Source organism: Dreissena polymorpha, chromosome 6 (genome assembly GCF_020536995.1).
Source record: "Dreissena polymorpha isolate Duluth1 chromosome 6, UMN_Dpol_1.0, whole genome shotgun sequence".
Lineage (NCBI taxonomy): Eukaryota > Metazoa > Mollusca > Bivalvia > Myida > Dreissenidae > Dreissena > Dreissena polymorpha.
In genome coordinates this window covers 93,552,325-93,565,826 of record NC_068360.1, presented here as the reverse complement: position 1 = coordinate 93,565,826, position 13,502 = coordinate 93,552,325, and the positions used below count along the sequence as shown (strand labels likewise).

Genomic DNA, 13,502 nt, shown 5'->3' with positions numbered 1-13,502 from the left:
AGCGTAATTGAATGCAATTATGAAATTTCTATTCATAAGAAAGTTTGTAATTTCGTTCGTTCTTTAAGGTTTCTCTCTTTTTCAACTTAAATTACCGCTTCCTATTTTATGATTGTACAAATACGGCATTTGATTCAATGCGTAAATGATGTATTTTACTTTATGTTATTTACCATGAAATACGTATTGTTTTAATTGTTTAATATATTTTGCTATGAATGATTTTATTTGATCAATTTTAAGCCTATACATTATTTAAACATTATTTCAATAAACCTTGTTTGCGCTAAATTGCTTGCAAATTTGGACGAAAAAATTCGGAAATTGGTTGATCGCTTTTTTAATGTCTAGCGGCAATATTGGTGGACTCTTTTTGTTGTTAGAATTGAAAATAAGTGCTTATTTTAAAATCTAAACTCACATAAAGTTGGGAATCGTAACATTTATTGGATACACAACACCCTTTTTTATAAACCGTATTGCAGTTGTAGAAAAAAATATACTATTTAATTTACTTTACGGCAAATATATGTTGAACCAAGTTCAAAGCATAAATATCGCATAACAAGTTACTATATAGGTGAAAGGTTATTACTAATAAACACGATTTATTGGGAAATGTTTGTTTTTATATTTTTCGAATAGTTATTGAAACTGCTATTCCTTGTTTCTATATTTAAAATATAATCTTAAATGGGTCAAATGGTGTGGTAGGATCTTGACTTAAATCCGAATGAATATAACAGCAAGCAGTGGTCACATCTTTAGTATTGTACCTCATGAGATGAAATAAACGTTATCATTGTTATATTACCCGAATTTTATGTAGGCTGATATATAAAGTAATAAATAACGTTTAAACCATAATTCAGTCATATGTAATGTGTGTCCAGTAAAAGCGTTCAATGCTTATCCAAATAAATGCGAACAAAATTTATACCTAAATTGTATACTGAATATTTATATTCAAATAAATGCGTAATGTTTAGTTAAGGATCCACACAGGTCGTTCGGAGGTATTACTTGTTTTAAATGCATTTCAAAGATCAACATTTGTGTGTGTTTTTTTATTATAAGAATGGACATGACCGTGTATGGTCACGTTTATCTTAACCTGTACTGTAATAAACATATAAGCTCATATAGAATAGACAAATGCAGTTATGTTGTCATCCTTTATCAACTTGTTTCAGTCTGTGATTAAATAATAATCAAGATTAGAAAGCATACATTGCTGATATAATAACATACCTAACTGATTTACAGCACCACGTGCGTTCACCGTATCAGTGGGATGCAGACACATTTTCCAAAATAATAGCAAACTAAACTTAACACACTGTGTATATCAAATTGACTTTTGTTATGGTGACAGTAAAGGCATAATTAACAGTTTTGTGTAAGGGTCCAGTTTAAAAAAGTTTCATACACACACAAAAGCAACATTAGTCTTTGTACCTGGCTATTTTAGAGTTATAGTAATGTTACACGTGTGTCATTGTAAAATATAACACGATGACAGGTTACCTTTGAACGTCCTTCTATTGTGTAAAAACTAGTCCGTGATTCTCTTGTAGAAGTTGTTTGCTATCTTGTGCTTTTTTTAACTAACAGTTCAAACTCTATAAACGTGATAAGATTATGCCATCAACGTGGTTTAAACCAAACTAATAACTCAAGTATAATTATTACAACAATACATATTACTTTTTGTCCGTTGTTTTACGATGAAATTTATCAAACCTTTCTTATAACATAATTTAAATCGGCCTTTATCTGAATTGATCGAACTAGAAGATCATTGACCATATAAGCCTTGTTGAATTTATAATTGTATACATTTTTATATTAACGTATTTTTATTAAAACATCTTACTTGTCTTTAATTACTTTCATTTGGCGCGCATTTTCTTGTGGCTTGAAACGGGTACCAAATTAAGATCGTGTATTGTTAGTGTTCTGTTTGCGCACTTGAACCCATTAAGACAAATCAAACAACAACAATACATCGACCGTGTTTTCGTCAGAAATATTGAGATGTTTTCCATACGTCGATGGTACATGCAGTTTCGATGAAATCCGTATTCATGCTGCGCATAATGATTCCAACTAACAACATTTTGGTTAAAACATAGTGTCCAATTAAACAGTGTATACCGCGTACATCTACATAACAGCTTTATTTGATATCGCAAGGTGCAAGAATATTTCTTGACTTTGTTCTGGTATACGCCCATTGTGATCGATTGCGGATAAAATGAAGGATGACATTAAAAAAAATATTTAGCAACCACATATTTACTGGAATGAACCTGTTGAGTAAGAGTTAAATTGATTACAACTGTTTTCAAATTATGATACTATTACAACCAACAACGCATATGTATATCCATTTACACGCATGGTATGTAGTTTATGATAATGATCTTACCTTTATACTTTTGTTCCTGTCAATCGAATTGAAATCATTTTTTAAACACGTTGTTTTCAATCATAACAGCATATCTGTCCCTTGGTTTATGAACGCAAATGAAGTTAAATATCTTGTTGTCGAAGTCATATTAAACGCGCGACTTCAAGCTTACCCCAAACGAGGTTTATCTGATAGCTGCGTGTGGTATAGCAACGACAGATGATTGGTCGAAATAATACATATGTATTCATGAGCGGACGTGGTAATTGATGCTTGCTTATAACCGGCAATAATTTTAATATAAGAAGTGTAACAATAATTCGACTTATTTATATAACGCATGATGATAGTCACTAATACACAAATGTTAAACAAAACCATAAGTCAATAAATGCAGAATGACTCCAAAACCAATAACTGTATTGCAAACTCTTGAATTAATTACGGTCGATTATAGTTAACAAACTAGATCGTTTTTATAATAACTGTCAATTCGAAAATTGTCTGCCACGTGGTGTTTGCTTATCAAACATTAAAAACATAGATGCCAGGGAGTTGTACAGATTTAATGACGTCCAAGAAAAGGTTGGTTCATGTAATGTATTCAATTCAATTTAATATCTTATCAAGTATGTTGCAGTGTGGGCTTCAATTTTGTGGAGTATTATTTGGAATAACATTAGTTCTTCATCGAGTCTAAACATATGGTTAGTAGATGTCGCTAAAGTCTTAAATTCATTATTGAATTCTAACATTTCATACAAGTGCGCTAACACTATTTATAATTTCACTCAGGCTGACGCAGTAAAATAACATTGATTGGTGTGAGGTCTTCTCACTCTTCAACAGGTTGTTAATAAAACAAAAGTGTCCATTCCTATTGTATGCCGATTTATATAAGCTGTCTTCCGAACAAATAGTGGTATTAAATATTACCTGAAATGAACATAACTCTAAGCAAAACATTGTCCAATATAAGGAAGTGAAACTCCAGCTGCTGGAGCAGTATTGAATTTTCATTAAAAACAATTAGTTGGTCCTTTTGGTCCAAAACTTTTTCAGAGCTAAAGCTTCAAACCCATTATATTATGTTGTTTTAAATGTGTTATGTTGAGTGTTTCGATTTATGACTATTTGGTTACCTTTTCATCTTTGCGCCCCCGTGTCAAAAGACACATCACTATTACAAAAAGCGAAACGAGACGGATAACTTCAAGTTTGAATAGCTGTGGAAGTTTATAAAAATTAAGCGTCATATTGTGTGTCTATCATAATATAGTTCAGTTCTAAATTTATCCATGAGTTTATCATTTAGTACTTTGCTCATCACATGAAATAGCTCATGTAATCAAACGCCAGATTGAGCATAAAGGTTGAGTGTAAGGATAACAGTTTAATAATGTCTGGTTGTATCGTTCACAAGTGCGTTTAAGGTGACAGATATCCCCTTATTGATTGTTGAATATTTATCTCAAACTAAGATAGTAATGATATTGGAATTTGTTTGTCTGTACAGTTACAAACTAAATAAAGTAGACTTTATACTGCATTAATTGGGATGTGTATTGATAAAGCACCTTTACCCGAGCCGGCTAGCTTAGTAGGTAGACCCCTGCACGACGAATCCGACGATCGCGAGATCGATCCGTGGCACGGGCATATAACGTTTGTGCGGATTGAATACAATCATTTCTACGGCCAATCCCATCCTACATCTGTTTAAAGTAGGAAAGTTGTCAGTTACTTCGTTAGGTATATACACGTAGTACTGGTACACAAGCTAACCTAGGATAATGCGAGGTTGGTAAATAGAATCGTGTAATATATCTGAACTACTATTAGGAAATGCGAAAAATATAGAAACAACCCATGAAATTACAATACAAATAAAAGTCAAGTTTATGTTTTAGAATTCATATCTAACAAAACATCTGTTCAATCATGTTTCATTTACTTTGAGAGTTAATGCATACCCCATAAAGAAAACATAAACACACTTGTATTAGCTGCTATGGTGGTTTTTATGCGTCTATCTCTATCCCGAGGTGAATACCATTTATTGTCATCATATAAATAGTGTGGAAGGTAAAGTTGGATACGCTAGGTTGCTCTAGATGTATATCAATCTTGATAGCTTTCAATTAAATTCAAGATTATTCAGGTACAAGATCAAGGTATAATATAACAACAATATAGATAAGAACATATAAAAGTAACACATATATGGGCAAAAGATAACAGTGAACTAATACATATTGATCTTGCAGACCTGGGATAACCCAATAAAGTACAAGTACTTATTTCCATTGGGGTCCCTTATCTTAAGCATACACTTAGTTCAATGTTACTACACCCTCTAAAAAGTAAAGGCTATAATTGTCGATTATCAATTTAGTCCTTCCCTGTGACTCAATAAATCTAATCTGTATTGGTGTGTACAATGTAGTAATGTCAGAAGAGAGAAAATGATATCAGTATTCTGTTCAGTTGACAAACACTGTATAATCACATAGGTACACTTTTGTCGTGTTTTAAATATCAACAAATTACACCGAACCAGATTAAAGCATTTATCTATTCTATTCCTTAAATCGAAGATGGCGGTTGCACATTTCTGATGAAACGAACTCCAAATGCAGTGTAAGCTCTCGTTTGAAAACGCTAGACACAGTTGTACACACATCGATCTTTTTGACCTTTGTAAAAGAACTCTAGCATTGATGGGAACGCGTTTCTCCTGACAATTGCGTCACGATCATGAAATAGACAGTCTAAAATTGGATAAACTTGGAATTATATCAATTATATTTTAACTATGCGTCATACATTTTTATTCATGTTAAACTTGTAACTACTCATTTATTGTATCTAATCGAAAACAAAAACCGTTTGGGATGTATACTGTGTTTAGTTCAATTTTAATATGACTTGTGATGTTGAAACTACAAACAAAAACAAAAGTCGAACATGATGAGAGCACGGTTTACTTTCTGAATTGCCCTATATGCTTTAACAGCATATACTATTTAATTTTAATCAGGTGGTTATTCATTTTTATAGTATCGGGTCCGTTCGTCCAGATAACAGGATTGATCTGGGTATATTCGTCCTGGGTCCGTTTGCCCTACATTATATAGTGAGTATAGATACGCATTTTATTTGGCACAAAAGTGATACGAGATAACGTACTTCATTAGTTCATTGTAACGACTACATAATTAAAGCCGTCCTGTTCAGGTGGTTTTGGCGATTATGTTAATTGGCTAATCCATAAATAACATCGATTAATGGAAACAATACTTTAGAACAGTTGTTTTATGTGTAAAATTATAACAAATTGATTAAATCTAATTAATTTATTTTTCATTTTAAAAGATGATATGTGTATAGCCTAAACAATGATGCATTAGTATTTGTTTCGTATAAAAAAGGTAGGTGTTATGTTGTTTAATACAACAAGAAAAATAATCAAGTTAAGTTCAAAAACAAATAGTGAATCTTTAATTCAATTAGCCATACAACGATTGTTAATGTAAATACACATCTGTTATATATATCGAAAGCGTTATTATGGAAATAAAAATAAGACAAGTTGGTTTCTAATTTAATAGAATTTTATTTATTTTAACTAAAGCTTAGTCAATATTTTTACTTACGGGTTTACCACCTTTAATCTGTTAATAAAACATAATGCAGACTGACTCTAGACGAACGGGATATGCGGCGAAAAGGAACTAGGGCGAATAGCCATCATAACAAAAAGACCCGGTTACATTTACTGTGTTAATTGTCATAATTGTTTAGTATTTTGTTCACCAATTCTGTTTTTGTAAAGCCGGTAAAGAAACTATAAACCTGAAATTGTAATACTGTCGAAGCCTTATGAATCTGAACATCTAATCAGCAATTGGTATATTTAGTTCATTTCCAAGTAGTTTTCCTACTTGAATATTTAGACTTGTTACATTATGTACTTTGAAGTAAAAACATAATGCTCTTAATCTTCAAAATCAAGCCATTACTTATCTAAGTATTGTCAATTAGCCAGTTTGCAAACTAAGGATGTTTTCGAACCTCAGTTTTGATATCCCTGTTTTGTTTACTACCGTCATATGCATGACACCTACTCATCACATAAACAGAGTGTCTGTCAACCATTGACAATTTATGACAGAACAATTATTTTTCATGAGGTTAATGAGAGCATTTAAGCTGATCATATGACCTTAGCAGTTCTTTTTTACTATAAGCAGTGATAGTTTATTACTATGTTACGGTTATTGAATACAGTTCCCAATTCGATCGAAACATAGCTGGGGAAGACAAAAATATTCTACTGACACATTTGTGTTTCTTACTCACAACTGCCGAAACATGGTTCGGACTCTTAACTTACTGAGCTATGTAGTACCACACTGGTGGTAACGCAACTTTGGTGTACTAAAATAAAGAGTGTTTGCTTATTTGTCAATACCAAAGTGTGTTTATTTAAATCGTTAAAAATAACACACCTGGTTGTAGCAGTTCATATAAATAGCATCACTATTTCTACAAGTAGATAATTATCATGATCATCAATGTAAGTATATTATCTCCAGAATCGTTTTTATAATAACCATCACTATTCAATATGCAATCTGTATCACCATCGTTTGCATCAGCCAAATTGTAATTCTAATCATCGTCATTATTCATCAGTATATTCATCATGGTCAAAATCAACAGCAGGAGCAGAATAAGAAACCGACGAAGAAGCAGACGGTCAAAAAGAAGGCAAAGCAGGCGAATATATAACATATACACTATCGCAATAAAAAACAATTGGGTACGATATGTATCTACGAAGAACGCAGTGAATGTTTACATTTCGGACCTTCAAATTTATAATTCTTGGTTGATGGGTCCAACTTGCCATACGTTAGAGGTATTCGGGCTCTTTTTAGGTACTGCGAAGATTGTGAGGTCCTTGCTTATCTTACGCTAGGCTGCATTATTTGAGGACCAGGCGTTTGCCCCAGCATTCCGATCTAATGCATTTATAGAGTCTTGCAACGAAAGATGCGACGAATTTCGAACCATATATGTAATTTACAGTTTGGCTTAAGAAATATATTAAATGTTGGTATGGTATTGAATTGTGCGGAGCAGCCAGAATACCAGGGAAAAATCAAACATTTCCGGTTTGGTTACACACCAACGTTATTCAAATGCGTATGAAATGGGAATTGAATACCGGTGTACACTAGCGTAGAGGACTGCACGTATGTGGTAACAACATTTTCAGACACTCCGGCAGCGGCATTACGTTGTCATAATTGGCTTTCGGATTACATCCGCAACTCAAACACAGAAACTTGTAGAGTAAACAGACACATGAGACATTTACATTTGACGGCAGATGTCTACCAGATATATATCAGTCTTATGCATACATATGCCTTTAAAACTGATAAACAACCCCATGGCGTCAAAACGAACACTTAATCGTTCGTTTATTCACACAACTCACACCAACAGTCCATATATTGTACGAACAGTTTTATACACACACACACACACACACACACACACACACACACACACACACACACACACACACACACACACACACACACACACACACACACACACACACACACACACACACACACACACACACACACACACACACACACACACACACACACACACACACACACACACACACACACACACACACACACACACACACACACACACACACACACACACACACACACACACACACTATTTTGCTCATTTAAGGTAGTCTATATGTATAAAAAAACTATTTAAAACTTAACTTATTTTACTTTTTATATAAACGGCATCGTTGTCATACTAAACATTATAAAGTTAAACCGTTGAATACAATAATGGTTATTAAATTACACAAATTCCAGAGACCAGGCTGTTGGTTTGATATTAATCATTTAATTCCTTGGTTAGATCACCTATTTGTTGTGTACGTTTACATCTCAAGTGTGTACATATATGTCATTTAAGTTAAACATGTTTGTAATAAAATGTTATAAAAGCGATAATAAAAAAGACCGCTACCAAAAGGCGTTTGATCTCCGAAGAACAAACAGTTCATAAACCACAAGAATTACAACATATACTGAAATGACACATTTGTTCCATGTATTACTGTATCTGACGTAATCTATTATAAAATTTAAGGATACTCGCATGTTGTTGACGCTATTTAAGCTTCAACAAACATAACTTCCATTTGCATCAGCATTAAATAATTCTTCTCATGAAATGAAATACATGTACCTGTATTTTGTGTATTTAGATGTTTCGCAGATATCGCTTTTCTGCGACTTCGATGCAAATATTTCTGTATTGTTTTTTCATCATGATACTTCTCCGTAGCCTACAATAATGATTATGGATTGAAACCGTGTATTGGATATGGCGATCATTGGAGGACGGAAATCTCAGATTCGATCCTCACTCATGAAGCTTCCTCGGGATCTTCCCTAAGACATATATAACTGTTTCTGCCCAGGCAACGGATTTGATAGCTTCTAAATGAGACGTTTGATCGAGCTTCTATACAAATATGTTAAACCTTACTTCATAGATCTTTTGTAGAAACTTGTTTTTAAAATCTATTGGTCTTGATAACAGTAAATAAATTGATATTGTAAAATAATACATATAAAACGGAAACGCTTGTCAAGGTACTAATATTAAACGTTAATAGTCAAGTTGGTTGAAATTCTTGAAATATGAAATTATAAGAGAAATTAGTGTGACAATCCGCTTTTATTTAAGAAAAATTAAAAAAATTCCTAAACATTAGATTGCAATAAATGAAACAATAAACCTCATTAGAATGGTTCAACGCTGGGGTCATGGCCTTGAACGGTCAATGCAAAGGTATGTGCCATCTTCAATTATAAAATTTAATTGGCAAAGTCTGTTTTATTTAAACTGACTGAATGATTGACTGCCTGCCTGCCTGCCTGCCTGCCTGCCTGCCTGCCTGCCTGCCTGCCTGCCTGCCTGCCTGCCTGCCTGCCTGCCTGCCTGCCTGCCTGCCTGCCTGCCTGCCTGCCTGCCTGCCTGCCTGCCTGCCTGCCTGCCTGACTGACTGACTGACTGAATAAATGAATGACTGAATGAATGAATGACTGACCGACCGACCGACTGATGGACTAACTAACTAACTTACATTCTGACGTACTCACTGACTGCGTCACTTACTGATTGACTAACTGACTGACTCACTGACGCACTGGCGGACTGACTGACCTATTGACTGATTGACTGATAGACTGACTAACTGACTGACTTACTGACTGACTGACTTACTGACTTGCTGACTGACTGACTGAAATAATTAATGAAATATTGAATGAATAAAAGAAGTCCATAGTCTTATAAAATACCTGTTAACGATAAATATTACAAAAATTATATACACAGCATCTTGTATTTCTTCTAGATATGTTACCATACATTGCAATAGCTCTCAATGAACAAACATAGAAGTAGAACAATGGAAAAGCTCGTGTAAAGACTTTATCAATATTTGGACTAGCTTTCGACATAAAACTCTTGCGTGCAAAAAAGTTTTGAAAAAGTGTGAGGTATCACATTATCTTCGTTTGACACCGTACCGTAAATTCCTGATTCATAGAAATAATTAAATGATTAAGGGGTTTATTATTATTTCATTGTATTTATACGGCCAATTACAGAGGAATTACATTGTTAAGCACTATAGGAAAATTATTTAGTAAAATTATTAACAATCGATTGAGTGTCTGGGGGGAAAAATATAATGTTTACATTAAAGCCCAAGCCGAATTTCGGAAAAGCATGGGAACAGTTGATAATATATTTGTCTTACAAGGCATTATTTCTCATATTTTAAAAAGAAATAAGAAACTATATACGGCATGTATTGATTTTACAAAAGCATTTGATTTTGTTGTGAGAGATATTATATGGTACAAACTAATAAAACTAGGCATAAGAGGTAAAATTTTGAATATAGTAAGATCTATGTATAATGTGGTTAAATCAAAAATAATAACGAAATCAGTAATGAATCGTTTACATGTTTTTTAGGGTAAGGCAAGGGGAGTCATTATCGCCCTTTTTATTTTCAATGTATCTTAATGATATCGAGGAACATTTTTATTCTAAACAAATCTGAAGGCGTTGATATTGGCATGTTAAAATTATTTTTATTGTTGTATGCTGACGACATTGTTATCTTTGCAGAATCAGAAGCTGGTTTACAACATGGGTTAGATTTATTAGATGAGTATTGTGCAAAATGGAAACTCTGTGTAAATATCAATAAAACAAAGATAATGAATTTTTAAAAAGGGGGACAAAATAGAAGAAATTTGAAGTTTATATATCAAGGAAATGAGCTTAAAATTGTAAATAAATTTACATATATTGGAATAGTATTCACAACGGGTGGATCTTTTTCATCAACATATGATGCGCTTTTGGCCCTAAAAGCACTTTTTAAGTTAAAATCAAATTTGATTTCATTTACGGGGAACTTGGACGTAAGCCCCTAATAAATAAACGGATCGTTTATGTTTTAAAGTATTGGTTAAAAATATTACAATCTGATGATGTTAAATATATTAAAATTGTTTATAATATGTTATTACATGATCTTGAACTTCATCCCGAAAACAATTCTTGGGTACAATCTTTAAAACATATATTAAATACTCTAGGTTTCGGTGAGGAATGGTATTTTCAGGGAGTAGGGGACGTTAATTGTTTTATATATATATATTGTAAAACAACGCATATCTGATATTTACGTTCAAGGTTGGATAACCGAGTTACAACAAACTACAAGGGGTAAAAACTATTGCATTTACGGAAATTTTATATTTCAGCCTTATCTCAATGTTGTAAATATTTTTAAATTTAGATTCGAGTTAACGCGACTTGAAGTCAAAGCAGGGCGATGGCACAAGCCTGAAAAGACACCGTATGATAACAGAAAATGTAAACACTGTAACGTTCTCGAAGATGAGTTTCATTTCTTACTCGAATGTCCAGTTTTTAATAGTCTTAGAAAACAATATATACATAGATATTATTGGAATCACAAAAATGTTCCAAGTTCTACTGTCTATTTGTAGTCATAGCAATAAACGCATTATGTATACACTTTCTTAGAACATTCAATTATATTTGAATAAGATACGACTTTACAATATGCATATTATGTATATACTTACGTTAAATTACTTCGTAACGGTAAACACTGTTATACATTTATATACCTGTTTAAAATAGCTGTTTATTTCAATATGCGTGTCTTTACAGTTGCAAATTCATGTATTGTTAAATCTAAATTTATATTGCTAAAAATTATATATGTATATGACTGTATGTCATTGACCAATGTTGACTACATTGTGTGTTATATGTATGTATACTCATGGGCTTCAAGCCTAATGTATTTTTAAATAAAACCTGTAATAAGGTTCGCTCACCAACGCTATTCCTTTCAAATGCTGTCGGATACATATCACGGGAATTACAGTTTAAATAACAGAAACTTTATGTAATACAATTTGAAAAGCAAAAAAAAATATTGAGACCGGGATCGGGCGAAGGAAGCTAATGAAACGTACCGATATAGTATGGAACACAGATGCTTGAAAGTTTGCTTTTTGTTATTGTATTTTTACATGAAAATTTGATGTTGTGATGTTTCGATGCGACATATAACTAGGTATCAAAGCGTTTTCTATTCTTAATATACGTGTGAACTGCATAAAAAATACGAGTGTTTTCCTCAAAGTCGATACTTTCATCTCCATAAAATAATGTGTTTAGAGATATAGTGGCCAAGGGGTCATTGCATTGATTCGAATGTATCTCGTTGTTGCCTGAAACGGTCGCATTCTATAAAATAATGATATACGGTATCGATATATGAGTAACCAAACAAAACTCATCGACAAATACAAGATAAGTGACAACAACAAATGCATTTTCTACACCTAACAAACAATTCTATTTACAAGAAAGTCGTTGTTTTCAAATATATTTGCTATTTTTGGAACGCGATTGTGTTAGGACAATTTAAAGATAGATTTCCCAAAACTGCGGGTCGATGAAACTATTGAGCTTTGAAGACGAGCTTTCGAGTTAAACCGGATACATCACAATGTTTCAGTGGAAACATCTCGTTATTGTAATGATGTCTTACTAACTAACACATGCCTCGCAGATTTAGCTGACCAAAGATGTTGTTATCTTTAGAGTAAACACGAAGCACACGGTTGCATAATCTTATTTATTAAGTTTAAATCTTGGTATACGTAAGACATTTGCTCATAGGTACATGCTTTTACTACTGGAAAAAGTGTTATATACGACATCAAATTTCATACGACGTTGTATAAGTGAATACATGTAGTCCTGGTATCATTTGTTTTTTTAATGTCTGCACAGGTGCGAGTTCCGGAACATATAGACAACCAGATTGTGGATGATCCCGAGAAGTCGCCATTCTTCGATATCTTTAAGGATAAACTTGTCCACGACTCACATGTAAAGAATGAAACCACAGTAAGTGTGATCACACAAACAAGAACTACCTGGGATATCATTTGATAAGATGCAAATCGCAAACTCTACCCGTTTAAAGAGTCATTGAAAATTAAAAAAAAAACGACTCATTATTGCACGATTTGAATTAAGACAACGTAATCAATAAACATAGAATTGAGTATGCGCTTCAAACTGATGATGTTATTTTAAAAACCAAAGATCCTTTTATCGAGGAAACGTAAGCTATATGTAGTATACTGCAGTTGTTAACGTCCATGTTTTTATGCAATTATATTAAATTTAAGTTACAAAAATAATGTATCATATGCATGAAAGATATTTAATCAAGGGGTAGGAAAGATATTCAATCAAGAAATATATACGTTTTTTATACAAAGATATATAGTGCCTGCGCTTCAAAAGGAGGTTGTGGTTAAAATAACAAAAAATCTTTGTATCAAGGAAACGTAAGTGATATGCTAGAATACTTCAGCTACAAATTGCAATGTTT

The 13,502-nt window shown here is 32.9% G+C and overlaps 1 protein-coding gene across 3 annotated transcripts in view; it reads right to left on the bottom strand.

Moving 5' to 3' along the window:
* LOC127833435 (uncharacterized) overlaps positions 1–2,580 on the bottom strand; it is a 25,075-nt gene extending 22,495 nt beyond the window's left edge. For all 3 annotated transcript variants that reach the window (XM_052358698.1, XM_052358700.1, XM_052358699.1), the window contains exon 1: positions 2,432–2,580. The gene's annotated coding sequence lies outside the window, so the exon portion shown is untranslated. The remainder of the gene's footprint in view (positions 1–2,431) is intronic.
* Between the last annotated feature and the right edge of the window lie 10,922 nt (positions 2,581–13,502).